We start from the raw sequence: 16,263 nt of genomic DNA, 5'->3' as shown, positions 1-16,263 counted from the left end.
TTGATCACTCACCTAAAGCCAGACATCCTGGAATGTGAAGCCAAGTAGACCTTAGGAAGCATTACTGTGAACAAATCTAGTGGAGGTGATGGAATTCCAGCTGAGCTATTTCAAATCCCAAAAGATGGTGCTGTCAAAGTGCTGCACTTAATATGCCAGCAAATTTGCAAAACTCAGCAGTGGCCACAGGACTGGAAAAGGTGTTTTCATCCCAATCACAAAGAATGTCAATGCCAAAGAATGTTCAAATTATCATACGGTTGCACTCATTTCACATGCTAGCTAGGTAATGCTCAAAATCCTTCAAGCTATGCCTCAGCAGTACGTGAACCAAGAACTTCCAGATGTACAAGGTGGGTTTCAAAGAGGCAGAAAAACCAGGGATCAAATTGCCAACATTCACTGGGTCATAGAGAAAGCAAGGAAATTCCAGAAAAACATCTACTTTTGTTTCATTAACTAGCTAAAGCCTTGACTGTGTGGATCACAACAAACTGTGGAAAATTCTTCAAGAGATGGGAATACCGACTACCTTACCTGTCTCCTGAGAAACCTGTATGCATGTCTAGAAGCAACAGTTAGAACCGGACATGGAACAATGGACTGGTTCCAAATTGGGAAAGGACTATCTCAAGGCTGTATATTGTCACCCTGCTTGTTTAACTCATATGCAGAGTACATCATGAGAAATGCTGGGCCAGATGAATCACAAGCTGGAATTAAGATTGCCAGGAGAAATAACAACCTCAGAAATGCAGGTGATACCACTCTAATGACAGAAAGCAAAGAGGAACTAAAGAGCCTCTTGATGAAGGTGAAAGAAGAGAGTGAAAACACTGGTTTAAAACTCAACATTCAGAAAACTGAGATTTGTGTGACTAAGCACACACAGCACACAAGCCATGTAGGATTTTGTCTTTGGGCTTCCCTGGTCGCTCGGAGGGTAAAGAGTTTGCCCTCAATGCGGGAGACCCTGAATCAGTCCCTGGGTGGGGAAGATCCCCTGGAGAAGGAAATGGCAACCCACTCCAGGATTCTTGCCTGGGAAATCCTATGGATGGAGGAGCCAGGCAGACTATAGTCCATGGGGTCACAAAGAGTTGGACATGACTGAGTGACTTCACTTTCTTTCTTTCTTTCTTTCTTTACCACTCTAATGGAAGAATGCAAAGAGGAACTAAAGAGCCTCTTGATGACAGTGAAAGAAGACAGGGAAAAAACTGGCTTAAAATTCAATATTCAAAAAACTAAGATCATGGCATCCAGTCCAATCACTTCATGGGACAATAGAAAGGGAAAAAGTGAAAACAGTGACACACTTTATTTTCTTGGGCTCTAAAATCATGGCAGATGGTGACTGCAACCATGAAATTAAAAGATGCTTGCTCCTTGGAAGGAAAGCTATGACAAAGCAGACACATCACTTTGCTGACAAAGGTCCATATAGACAAAGCTATGGTTTTTCCAGTAGTCCTGTATGGATGTGAAAGTTGAACCATAAAGTTTGAGCATCAAAGAATTTGTGATTTCAAACTGTGGTGCTGGAGAAGATTCTTGAGAGTCCTTTGGACAGCAAGGAGATCAAACCAGTCAGTCCTACAGGAAATCAACCCTGAATATTCATTGGAAGAACTGATATCGAAGCTGAAGCTCCAATACTTTGGCTACTTGATGCAAAGAGCCGACTCATTGAAAAAAACCCTGATACTGGGAAACATTGAAGGCAGGAGGAGAAGGGGGTGACAAAGAATGAGATGGTTGGTTGGCATCACTGATTCAATGGGCATGAGTTTGAGCAAACACAGGCAGATAATGAAGGACAGGGAAGCCTGGTGTGCTGCAGTCCATGAGGTCACAAAGAGTCAGACATGGCTTACTGACTGAACAACAACAACCCTCAGACAAATGTTTCTCTTTTCACTTCAGTTCCCATACGGGAGACCTTCTAATGTTGTTTACAAGTCATACTACCATCTCACTTCAAAAAATATCCCTAGCCTGTGCACATCACTTACCTCATTTAGCTGAGTTCTCTACTATGTAAAACAAGGAGTTCCCCCAAATAGGATTGAAAAGCCATTTAGAAGTTCTATTTGTGAGAAATTATCTAGTGAAGTTATGAAATCCAGGGTTTTTTTAAAGACAGTTAACCTGGCTTAAAAAAAAAAACAGTTTCTGGTCTTACACTGAGATCTTTAATCCATTTTGAGTTTATTTTTGTGTATGGTGTTAGAAAGTGTTAATCCCACTGCTGGGCATACACACTGAGGAAACCAGAAGGGAAAGAGACACGTGTACCCTAATGTTCATCGCAGCACTGTTTATAATAGCCAGGACATGGAAGCAACCTAGATGTCCATCAGCAGATGAATGGATAAGAAAGCTATGGTACATATACACAATGGAGTATTACTCAGCCATTAAAAAGAATACATTTGAATCAGTTCTAATGAGGTGGATGAAACTGGAGCCTATTATACAGAGTGAAGTAAGCCAGAAGGAAAAATACCAATACAGTATACTAACGCATATATATGGAATTTAGAAAGATGGTAACAATAACCCGGTGTACGAGACAGCAAAAGAGACACTGATGTATAGAACAGTCTTATGGACTCTGTGGGAGAGGGAGAGGGTGGGAAGATTTGGGAGAATGGCATTGAAACATGTAAAATATCATGTATGAAACGAGATGCCAGTCCAGGTTGGATGCACGATACTGGATGCTTGGGGCTAGAGCACTGGGACGACCCAGAGGGATGGTATGGGGAGGGAGGAGGGAGGAGGGTTCAGGATGGGGAACACATGTATACCTGTGGCGGATTCATTTTGATATTTGGCAAAACTAATACAATTATGTAAAGTTTAAAAATAAAATAAAATTTAAAAAAATAGTCTGATGGTATTTGTAGTGTGGTTTAAGGCAAGAGTCTGTTTATAGGGCAGTGGAAAGGGTTTATCCTGCCTCACCCTCATTCTGCTCTATGGTTTTTATTCTATAAACTGAGAGACTCAAAGTTGCTTAAAAGTGCTTTGGCGGCAAGTACTGTCGATATGGACATTGATCCCAAAACAAGGATTCATTTCAGTCAACCCACTAAAATTTCATTTGACTCAATGAAAATTTTTTTCAGTGGAGCTATGAAAGTGTTTTTGCCCATTTCCTAAACTGTTACCAGTTGGAAACTGAATTAGTTTCCATAAAGATTTATGAACACTTCCAAAATCACTGAACGGCTGAAAGCCATGTAGTAACTTTTCCCATGTCTGAATAAAACGTGAAGTCTGTAGAAGTGACAGCTATTAAAGAGCAATGTGATTAGATTTGGGTCCTTTCCACCCAGACCTTTCTGTGTCTACTTCAGGGCCCACAGCTCTGCCACTCACCCATGTCCGCTGCCCCTAATGAATGATGCAAGCTGCAAGCTTGCTGAAGCCTTGGAGTGCAGTCTTTATACTATTAACGTATTGACATTCAGTTAAATGTTAATATAGCCCCCTGCTAATTATTGGCAGTAATTATTACCCCCTCTATTATGTGCGCATGCTCAGTCATGTCCAACTCTTTACAACCCCATGGACTGTAGCTCACCAGGCTCCTCTGCCCATGGGATTTTCCAGGCAAGAATATTGAACTGGGTTGCCATTTCCTCCTCAAGGGATCTTCCTGACCCATGGATGGAGCCTGCATTTCTTGCATCTCCTGCATTGGCAAGCAGATTCTTTACCACTGCGCCACCTGGGAAGCCCACCCTTTTTATTACAAGATATGATTATGCCTCAAGTGCCAATAACCTGAAAATTATCTGAATAAGAGTTGAAATAGGTTTATGTCTACTTTTATACCTGAACATAGGTAGGTCAGGTGTTCCAGGGTTCTTTTTTTTTTTTTTAAGATATTTAATTTTATTTTATTTTTAAACTTTACATAATTGTATTAGTTTTGCCAAATATCAAAATGAATCCGCCACAGGTATACATGTGTTCCCCATCCTGAACCCTCCTCCCTCCTCCCTCCCCATACCATCCCTCTGGGTCGTCCCAGTGCACCAGCCCCAAGCATCCAGTATCGTGTATTGAACCTGGACTGGCAACTCATTTCTTACATGATATTTTACATGTTTCAATGCCATTCTCTCAAATCTTCCCACCCTCTCCCTCTCCCACAGAGTCCATAAGACTGTTTTATACATCAGTGTCTCTTTTGCTGTCTCGTACACCGGGTTATTGTTACCATCTTTCTAAATTCCATATATATGCGTTAGTATACTGTATTTATGTTTTTCCTTCTGGCTTCCAGGGTTCTTTTTAATAGAGTCTCATTATTAAGATCTGACTTCCATGGATCTAGAAAATCACTTCCTTTAATTTCATTCCTTCAGGCTCATTTCCAGTTCCTGACCCTTCAGTTCAGTTCAGACCAGTTGTTCAGTTGTGTCCGACTCTTTGTGACCCCATGAATCGCAGCACGCCAGGCCTCCCTGTCCATCACCAACTCCCGGAATTCACCCAGACTCACATCCATCGAGTCAGTGATGCCATCCAGCCATCTCATCCTCTGTCGTCCCCTTCTCCTCTTGCCCCAATCCCTCCCAGCATCAGAGTCTTTTCAAATGAGTCAACTCTTCGCATGAGGTGGCCAAGGTACTGGAGTTTCAGCTTTAGCAGCATTCCTTCCAAAGAAATCCCAGGGCTGATCTCCTTCAGAATGGACTGGTTGGATCTCCTTGCAGTCCAAAGGACTCTCAAGAGTCTTCTCCAACACCACAGTTCAAAAGCATCAATTCTTCGGTGCTCAGCCTTCTTCACAGTTCAACTCTCACATCCATACATGACCACAGGAAAAACCATAGCCTTGACTAGACGAAACTTTGTTGGCAAAGTAATGTCTCTGCTTTTGAATATGCTATCTAGATTGGTCATAACTTTCCTTCCAAGGAGTAAGCATCTTTTAATTTCATGGCTGCAGTCACCACCTGCAGTGATTTTTGGAGTCCCCAAAAATAAAGTCTGACACTGTTTCCACTGTTTCCCCATCTATTTCCCATGAAGTGATAGGACCAGATGCCATGATCTTTGTTTTCTGAATGTTGAGCTTTAAGCCAACTTTTTCACTCTCCTCTTTCACTTTCATCAAGAGGCTTTGTAGCTCCTCTTCACTTTCTGCCATAAGGGTGGTGTCATCTGCATATCTGAGGTTATTGATATTTCTCCCGGCAATCTTGATTCCAGCTTGTGCTTCTTCCAGTCCAGCGTTTCTTATGATGTACTCTGCATATAAGTCAAATAAGCAGGGTGGCAATATACAGCCTTGACGTACTCCTTTTCCCATTTGGAACCAGTCTGTTGTTCGATGTCCAGTTCTAACTGTTGCTTTCTGACCTGCATACAAATTTCTCAAGAGGCAGGTCAGGTGGTCTGGTATTCCCATCTCTTACAGAATTTTCCACAGTTTATTGTGATCCACACAGTCAAAGGCTTTGGCATAGTCAATAAAGCAGAAATAGATGTTTTTCTGGAACTCTCTTCCTTTTTCCATGATCCAGTGGATGTTGGCAATTTGATCTCTGGTTCCTCTGCCTTTGCTAAAACCAGCTTGAACATCAGGAAGTTCACGGTTCACATATTGCTGAAGCCTGGCTTGGAGAATTTTGAGCGTTACTTGACTAGCGTGTGAGATGAGTGCAATTGTGCAGTAGTATGAGCATTCTTTGGCATTGCCTTTCTTTGGGATTGGAATGAAAACTGCCCTTTTCCAGTCCTGTGGCCACTGCTGAGTTTTCCAAATTTGCTGACATATTGAGTGCAGCACTTTCACAGCATCATCTTCCAGGATTTGAAATAGCTCCACTGGAATTCCATCACCTCCACTAACTTTGTTCGTAGTGATGCTTTCTAAGGCCCACTTGACTTCACATTCCAGGATGTCTGGCTCTAGGTCAGTGATCCTGACCCTTACTGTACATGAAAAACACTAGACTAGGCAGAGTGTCTTCTTAAAACTGCTTTGACAGAATGGTTCAGTCTGCTTTTATCCGGCTTCCTTAATTTACAAGGAAAACAAGGGGAAACCTGTGAATCTGAACTCAACTAAGGTAGGAATTGAACAAGTAGGTGCTGTCAACATTTAAAGACAGCATTTCTTGGAGGAATTAGGGATGATTACTCAGAGTGCAATCTTTTTCATATGTCTTCAGACAGTGAACTTCTCTGTATGCACCGAGACCATATTCCCTGGAGTATATTGGAAGAAATACTAAAACAAAACAAACAAACAAAAAAGTGCGTTTGAATAGCAAACCAGTCCTTGAATTCTATCTCGTGTGTGCTATGCTAAGTTGCTTCAGTCATATCCGACTCTTTGCGACCTTATGGACTGTAGCCTGCCAGGCTCCTCTGTCCGTGGGATTCTCCAGGAAAGAATACTGGAGTGGGTTGCCATGCCCTTTGCCAGGGGATCTTCCTGACCCAGGGATCGAACCTGTGTCTCTTATGTCTCCTGAACTGGCAGCTGGGTTCTTTACAACTAGCACCACCTATTTCAGTTACCTGATACTGTAACACTCTTCCCAGGCAAGCTCTATGTCAAGCCATGGATGCCGCTGTTCTGTGCACAGAGATTGCCCAGGACGATGTGGATCTACTCTTGTTTTGAGAGCCTGCCTGCTTCCTGGACCTTAGCTTTGTTTTCTTTCCCCACTTCTGTGCTTTGTTTGAATGCACTCATCTTGCTTTCTAGAACCTGAGCTTTTAGAAAGTCTTCCATTTTTGCCCAGTTCTGTTTCCAGAGACCCAAGCCCTGGTACTCACTCTGATAGCTGTCTTTCTAGATAAGCCAGTCCAGTCTCCTTATAAGGGGATATGAAAGAGTCAGGGCTGTAGTCACTCACCTTGAGCAAGTGCTTAACACTTTGGAAAGCATTGCCTCATCTCTAAATGAAATAAATCATCCTACCTACCAGTATTTTCTTCTGAGGATCAATAAACTTAGAGTATGTAAACCTATAATATAAAGTACTTAAGTAGCCAGGACAAAACCTTGGTAAAATAGCATCACCTCCTAACTAACTGGTACATATTCTTAGTAACAGAGTATTGGCTGCTATTTTTAGTCGGGACGCTTTAGATATAATTAAAGCTGATATCTCAGTACTTTGTGCTAGTAATAAAACATCAACTGGGATTGACTAAATTTACAGAGTAATGTGGGCTACAAGTAACTTACAGTGCTACTGATTTTTTAAAAATCAGCATGGTTAGACTTTGGGTAGTAGTTTTCATTCTGTCCTCCCTGAAGAATGAGTGATAATCTTTACCCACTTGTGGCCAAGAAAATTGTTGCTAGTGCGGTCAGTACTATTTCTTATCTGTTCTCTTGACCTGGTTCCTGCACATCCTTTTCTTCCATGCCCTAGTTAGCACTTGTATCACATTAAGGGGACCTGGGCTGGCACTTCCTTTTATTAAGACAATTTATTCTAAATACAGAGGCTTCTCAGTTTTTCACTCAAACCTCAGTCTCCATTAACAAAGGTCCCAGTGTTCTTCAGTTACACTGCAAAATTATTCTAACCAGATTTGTACTACTCCAGGAATGCTCTGTCTTTGTGGTTCTCCCTGTCCCTGAGGTCTGTCTGTGATCTGCCTAGACCTCTTTTGACATTTTGTCTCTGAGTTTTGCTGTAGTGATCTTACTTGCTAAGAATAAATTCCAGATAAGGCCTCTGATAAAAATCGTATCTCCATGGTGTTTATACTTTTTAAATTAATATATATATATATATATATATATATATATATATATAGTCTTAGCTATCATGTTGCAGTCTGTATTATTTCCTTTTGCACCATACAAGCTTTACTGATATCTACTTCACTTCAGTGCTACTTGGAAAATGTATTTTGTAAATTTGTAAAGACACACACAAGCACAATTTACTTTTTGGCCATTTATCAAAAGACACATATATAGGAGTTAAAATTTTCTATTTGTATATGCTTAAGCCAGCATATGATAATATAAATGATAGATAAGATATACAATTATTGATATATAGAGAGATAAATGTTGGTATTTATACAAGATGCATATTTTTCTCCTTGTGCTTACTTATTTCACCTTCTTGAATACAGTTAGCAATTGACCTGAATGCCCTTTATCTGCTTATCTGTCTGTGTGTGGCTTTTTGATTCCTAACGCAGGCTGCTGTCTATGGGGTCACACAGAGTTGGACACAACTGAAGTGACTTAGCAGCAGCAGCAGCAGGCTCCAGAAGAATAGGATTCTCTGGTTGTATATGGTAACTTAAGACAACAACAGAAGATCTTCAGCTTGCGGGTCCGAAGCGCAGTCCTAACTGCGCGGCGGAAGCTAGTCCTCTCTGTGTCCAGTCCACGTCCTTCCCTGGGCGGGGCTGCAAAAAAAAAAAAAAAAAGACAACAACATTTGGGGAGTGGAAATAACTTTAGTGACAATCTAATTGGGCCCTTTCATTTCAATAACAAAGAAGCTGTAAAATATACAAGGGCAGTTCCATGAACAGTTTCCTGTCTCATAAATCCCTGTATGGTTTCTAAAACTGGTTTTTAAAAAGTCTGCTGATTTTTATGTGAAGCAATGAAAAGGGTAAGAAATAGCTCTACAATCCACCAAATATGTGTGTGTGTGTGTACATGTGTGTGCATATGTGTGTATATATATACTTGAGATACATAGATATGAGACAGAGCTGAAATTATTTTTGTGTTGAATTAGTACTACCAATATTTTGGACAGTAATAAAAAAGATGAGTCTAAGATTGATTTTTTTTTCACTTTCATCCACAGATCTAACGAGTTCCTTATGAACAACATGTGGTTTTAAAACCAAAATAGTATTTCAAGTTTCTATAAACAGAGGAAATTTACTTTACTGGGTCAATATACTATGCAACTGTTATAAACAAAGCTTTTCAGTATGTACCCAAAATAGAACATCCGAGCTGCCTGCTGGACTTCCAATGCATAGATATGAGATGAAACTGAAATTTTGTATTTCTAGTATTATTCATTGTATTTTACTAATTCAAATTAGAATGACTTTCCCAACGTTTCTTTGGGATTTTAAACAATTCAGGAAACTTTGCTGAATTAAATTCTTTTCTTATTTTGCACCATTGTCCTCACAAAGCCATGTAGCCTCTTTCCACTGTTTGCATTCCTCCTATTTACTGATGATATTTTAGTGTCTAATGTTCTCTTGCCTCTTTTTTATTTTATTTTATTTTTAAACTTTACATAATTGTATTAGTTTTGCCAAATATCAAAATGAATCTGCCACAGGTATACATGTGTTCCCCATCCTGAACCCTCCTCCCTCCTCCCTCCCCATACTTATCTAGTCTACCAAGACTAGTCTGTGTTTTTCCAGTTTGCTCTGATTAAAAATAGGAAACAAAGCAAAAGAAAGATAAATGTAGGATTAAACTAAGTTTATTTCCCTTAGTCATACAGCCAAAGATTTTGCTCTCCTGAAAGCATCACTGTTGTATCATATAACTTCTGCTATATTCACAACATATTCTGTACGTTGCTTTGAAATTGTTTTCTGGTTTGAACTTTGTGCGTGTTGTCTGCTTAAATAGATCGCCAGCTATTCAAGAATAAGAGCACATCTTCAACTTCTTTAGTGTCTGCAGAGTGAGTACTTGGGACATGTGTACATAAATGTTTGTTGTGTGATAAAACTTTACCCGTGATTAACCAATTTTACACTGTTTATTCACCATGTCTCTTTCTAAAATGCTTAGGAACTCGGCTTTTCAAGATGAGGTCATGCGTATGAAAGGCTTCAGATAAGATCCTGCTGTATAGCCCATTTACATGGCCTCTGACCTCCAACAATAGAAGAGAGTGATGCTGTAAGCTATCTGTGTGTCTTGTGAACCTTTGATATCTTTCATGGATCAGTTGTTAAATCATTCCTCTGCACAAATCCAATCTTCCAGATCAGATTTCTCATGAGATAAAATGTTGTCACATAATAACTATGTGCTCTGAGGAGAGAACGGTTTTATACCAGCTCCTTTATACCCTGCAACAAAAGAAGCAATTGTTTCTTCTTCTGAACTGAAGCATGAAATAGACCTAGTTTAAAAAGTTATAAAGTATCAATAGTTTCAGGAGTTGTAAAAAGACTTGGTATAAATGAAATTTCTCAAAATTGTCCCTCTACATCAGAAAATTTGCCCCAAACAATCCAGTCGGAAGAAACTTGTCTGTTGGATTTCTCTGTTAGACACCATTTTGTGTGGCATTTGGTACCTATTGGCTCAAGTAGTTATTTCTTGATCTGTTAATTTCCTAAAGGAGACATGGGACATTGCCAGAGGGAAGGAAAAATAGGCGATGTTTGGGATGGGCTAGAAGAAAGTTATTTTGAGACCAAACATGGAAGGTATTAAGCCCCAGGCAAGAAATTCTAATTTAATTCGGTTGAGTTGGGGGAGGAGCCTTTAGGGGTCACCAAGAGGGAAATTACATATTCATAGCTATAGAAAAAAAAATACATATCTGCTTATGTATGTTGATATATTGAAAGGTGTCAAGGGGATAAAAGTATCAAGAGGATAAAGATCCCAAATCTGTCTGCCATGGTATGCATAGCATCTCTTAGTTATACGTAACAGGTGTTCAATAAATATTTGTTGGATGAGTGAATAAACCGAAGCAAGTAGAGATAGAAAATACCACTTATTCACTTAGACAAACTTCCACATGAATCATTGACACTGAACTCAGATTTCTATACATAGTTTATTTCGATTGGTAATTGAAATACTGAGGGAAGAAGGAGAAGGGGTGACAGAGGAGATAGTTGGATGGCATCGTCCACTCAATGGACATAAGTTTGAGCCATCTCTAGGAGACAGTGAAGGACAGGGAAGCCTGGCATGCTACAGTCCGTGGGGTAGCAAAGACTCAGACATGACTGAGTGACTGAACAATGACAATTTATTTCTATATAGATTGCATCATTAATGATGATGTTAAAAGAGAAGGATGGAGAAAAGGCTATATTTTTTTCAGTATTGATTATGTATTAAATACTATATTAGAGTGCTTTACTCACATTCACTTGTTTTCCCTAACCAACCACAGAAAGCTTAAACGATTAAAAACCAAGTGTGTAAAACCAACAGACCATATAAGGTTTTGACTGGCAGTTGTGGCCAACACCTTCGATGCCCCACCCGTTGGGCCAGCTGAGCTACCAGAGCATCCCCCAACACACTGCAGTTTCAGAAAGTTGGCAGCTTCCTTGCCAACACCTGCATCCTTCACTCCTCCTGAGGACTTCTTTGGCACCTGGAAATGTGCTTATCTGCAAACAGGTGCAACCCGTAAGTGTGGCAAGGTTAGCCCTCCACCAGTGGAGGGTGAGTCCTTGGATAAACATTCCAGGGTGGGGATTCTGAGGTGTTTTCCAGTTTCTCAATAGACTTCAGGACCCATATAATGAAGAGAACATTATTCCATTTTTTTAAAAAAAACAATCTGATCATTGATATTTATATTCAAGCATCAGGATATTTGGACTATTATTACATATCAGGATAAAAGAGCTTCTTGTTTCACGTTGGGACCTTTATTACTGTAGGAAAAAATCTCTTATGTCTTAGTTCAGATCCCCCAGGAGCAGATCTTAAGATAAGCACTTGGGGGCAGTCATTGTATTGGGAGAAAGGTAGCACTTTAGAAGACTGGGTTAGAGGGAGGCAGGAAGAGATGACAAATGTTTTCTTTATGCATCACTAATTGTTTTACATGGTACAAGCTTTACTCTATTGATTTAAAAATATCTATTAAAGAAAAAGTTTAAAAGTTAAAAAAAAATCTTGAAAATTACTTGTCGGACATGTCTATCAGACCTATCTCTAGAACCCAGCCAGCATTATCTGAACACATTCTCCTCTCCTTCCCTGTTCCAATTCTTTTTCTGGTTGCTTTTTTCCTTTCCTTTATTTTTTCTTGATGCTACCATTTTCTGGCCTAAAAACATGCATCAGATTTTACTTCCTCATATGAACTGCACCTGACAATTTGTGTCAATTTTTTCCCAGTCTGTTATATCAGTTCTTTCATTTTCCCAGTTCTACACTCTACCCAAACTAAGGTCCCAACGCTGCTCTTTATACCTACATCATTTGTTACCAACCAGCTCTTCCTTCTTTCCCCCAGATATACGACATTCACATTGGACTATATTCTCTGGTTCTCTATTGGACTGTATCCTCTGGTTCTAAACTGTAGCATCTCTCTCCTAATAAATTAAAATCTGACTGAGAGCAGAACCCATGTTTTATAGTGATCTTTGAGTCTGCCAAATGACACCGTTTTGTGTAAAATAATTCATGAACAAAAACTTGTGAAAATCCAGATTTCTCTCATCTGGTTATGAGATGAGAGAAATCTGGATATGAGATGTCTCTCAGTTTATTACCGTAAGGATGTAAGAAGCCCAAATCATATCAAGAGCCATTCAAAAAACTTCTGATTGTACACCTGCTGTTTGTCAGGCAGCAGGTCAGGCGAACTGCGTAACAACACAACACGCATGTTCTGCTTTTGTGCTCTAGAGAGAAAGACAAAGTGAAAACAGAAAGGCATCTGTGACTATAAAGAGCTCTGAAGAGAACAAACAGCATGGTCTGCCATGCGGTAACCTATTTTAAGTGGGTGAGCAGGAACATTGTCTGTGAGAAGGAGACCTTTTAGCTGAGATTGAAGAAAGAAAGGAAGCATATGAAAAGTCAGAGGTTGTGTGTCCAGGCAGAGGGGACAATATCGGTAAAGGCCCAGAAGGTGGAAAAAAAAAAAAAAAAGAACCTTGATGCACTTAAGGAAATTAAGGATTACTTCACCCAATCATGTGGGTGAAGAAAGTGAATCTGGGGCCTGTGACCCAGTGAGTCACAGGCAGTGTAGTCAGAGATCAGATCTGAGGCCAGTCCTTGGAGGCCTTGTTAAATGTGGTTTATACTAGAAGAGGATGGAAAACTACTTAAAAGATTTAAGCAAGGGAGTAGCATGCATGCTTTGATTTAGAATTTAAAAATTTCACTTTAGTTTCTGTGTAGAAAATTGATGATGTGGGGAGGGACAAATAGGGAGATCAGGTCCCTGGTTATGGAACAGCTCAGATGAGATTACTGTACTTGGAAGAGGGTGATAGCAGGGCAGAAGGAGCTCATCAAACAGATGAGCTGGAGATACTTTCTGAAGGTTGATAATAAGACTTAATTACTGATGGATTAAATGTAGGGAATAGAAGAAGAGAGGGAGGATTCAAGAATTACTTTCCTTATTTCTAGACTGAACTGCTGGGCAGATACTGTTTTCAGGAAAAACCGGGTAGAGAAATAGTTGAAATATGGTTTACAATTAGGTGTTAGATAGTTATGTGTACCATGTCCATTAGACATCCAAGCAGAGATGTCAAGTAGGCAGTAAGACTCTGGAGCTGAGAGAGAGGTCTAGGCTGGAGACATGAATTTGGGGATCTTGATGGTATTTAGTGGGATTATTTAGCTGGTATTTAAAGATACAGGAAATGGGTTAGAGCTCTTAAAGAAGAAGGAGGGAAACAGAGCTTAGAATGGAGCCCAGGGGCTTCGCAATACGTAGGGGGGAGAGAAAAAAGCCAGCAAAGGAAACTCAAAAGTGGTCAGAGAGAAGGAGGGAAAGAGCTCAAAAAAGTGTCATAGAAGAGAGTCTTTCAAGAAGGAGAAATAGTCTTGGTAACAGCTGAGAAACTGGGTGAATCTATATAGGAATCTTCTCTACTGGGGAGGATTTCTTACCAGGGGTAAAAATCACTTGTGTTTATCTTTTACGCTTATTTGAGACCTTAACACATCTTTTAGCACACAGTGGGCACTTGAAGCATATTAATCAATGCCACATTGATTGAATGACTATTTCAGTTCACTTGAGAGTGTGGGATAGGCATGAACAGTTTTAAAAAGTCCTTCTCTTATCCTGCCCCCACCCGTCACCTGATTCTCACACTTTCCAGAAAAACTGCTGACTGGGGAGACAACAGTGTCTTCAGACTCTGTCACAGCAGTGTTAAACACCCTTTATTCCTCCTGATTTAGGAAAAGTAAACTGGTCTCCAAGCCTTGTAGGAAAAAAACTCGGGGCTACCATAGTGGACAAGGTCATATATGGCTGTTTCTGAAAATGTCATGAAATCATAACCATAATCACATAGAAATAAGTTCCTGCCTCATCAAATGCTCTACTGGCCACTACTCTTAATTACCCTGTGAAACAATTGTGTTGAGTGAATTTCACTGCATAAGATTTTGGTGAAAGAAGGGAAAGAAAGGGGTCAGAGTTCATATCAGTGGCTCCAATGCCCCTGGCGCCAGGAGGATGTAAGTAGAAGGACCTTTGATATATCTGCTTCCCAGGTCGAACTAGAAACTTTGTGAATCTGCCTGCAGTGCAGGAGACCTTGGTTTGATCCCTGGGTCGGAAGATCCTCTGGAAGAGGGCATGGCAACCCACTCCAGTATTCTTGCCTGGAAAATCTCATGGGACAGAGGAGCCTGGGAAGTTACACAGTCCATGGGGTCGCAAAGAGTCAGACATGACTTAGCAGCTAACACTTCTTTAGGTCTCAACTAGAAATTTTGTGGCAGCAAGCTAGAGGTATTGCTTATTTCAGAATGATGAGCTAATTGTAGAATTGGGTTGAAATTGGCATGTCAGTCTACCCAGAAACAAATATGCCCTGAGTGGAAAAACAGCAGGATCATTTACCATGGGCCCTTAAAGCTACTTTTCTGGAAGCCATTTCATTTCATGCTTACAATAGATTTATCACTCACCATTATTTGCCTTTTAATTACCTTATTGAAAATAATAAGAGAGGATTACTAGTCCCCTTGTTTTATCTGTTGAGAGAAGAGTAAAAATAATTGGGTTGGGTTTGGTTAGAATATACTAACACTGCACAATATCTCAAACTCCACCTGTTTAAAATTTAATCTACCATTGCTCCATACAGTCTCTCTCTCTCTCTCTCTCTCTTGCTCTCTCTCTCTCTCTCTCTCGCACGCACACACACACACACACACACACACAGACATGCATAACCTTATTCCCCCAGTGTTTTTCTCTGTGAATTAGCAACATATTCCCAGATCCCAAACTTGAAACTTGGGCATCCTGACTCCTTTGTCTCAGCCCCACATTCGTATTTACCAATACTGTCACCTAATTCTGTTGTTATTTAGTTGCTAAATTGTGTCCGACGCTTTGCAACCCCATGGACTATAGATAGCCTGCCAGGCTCCTCTGTCCATGGGATTTCCCAGGCAAGAATACTGGAGTGGATAGCTATTCCTTTCTTTAGGGGATCTTCCAGATCCAGGGATCAAACCCAAACCCTTGTCTCCTGCATTGGTAGGTGGGTTCTTTACCACTGAGCATTAGGGAAGCCCCAGTCACCAAATTTTGTTGGGTTCTATCCTCAGCTATCTCTTGAAACTCTTTTTTCCTGCTCCTTCCTAGCTCAGGCCACTCTCATCTCACCACTTACTACTGCAGTAGCCTGCAAAGTTAGGCTTTCTGTCTTCAGTTTTGTCTTCACACTTCTGAAACCCACAGCTGACCAAGACCAGTCCTCCAACAGCTGCCTACTAGCTCCAGCATAGAATTAAAAATTCTTAAACTGGTTTAGGAGGTTCACAACGTGTCCCCACCTCCCTAGTCAACCTCATATGGTACTATCCTGCCTGCGGGCCGCTAACCACTCCAGCAAAGGCCGTCTCTTCCCATTCTTCTCTCTGGCCCTGCTGCCCTTCATCTTTTCTCTCAAAGTGGTTAGCCTAACAACAGTGCTTCTCCTTCAACTCTAAGTGTCCATAAAACATCCAGAACTTTCTCCAGTCAATAAACATTTGTCTGTCTACCACCTAGCTGAAATTTTTCCTGAAAACTTGTCCTGCCTTGTTCACTATGGCATCCTGTGGGCCTGGCAAAATGCCTGCTCAATTAATATGCTAAGTAAATGAACAAGTATTTTAATCATGCATCTACTTTTACAACTTGAGAGGTACTATTTCAATATGGTTTTAATGCGCACACACACTATTTGATGAAAGCTTTTTCTTCTTTTGTTTTTATTTTCCGTTCCCCTCTCTAGGGGATCTTCCCGACCCAGGGATCAACCCCTGGTCTCCTGCATTGCAGGCTATTTACCATCTGCCCC

This window comes from Bos javanicus, chromosome 2 (genome assembly GCF_032452875.1).
Source record: "Bos javanicus breed banteng chromosome 2, ARS-OSU_banteng_1.0, whole genome shotgun sequence".
NCBI classification, from domain to species: Eukaryota; Metazoa; Chordata; class Mammalia; order Artiodactyla; family Bovidae; genus Bos; species Bos javanicus.
Note: the sequence above shows the minus strand (reverse complement) of the source record.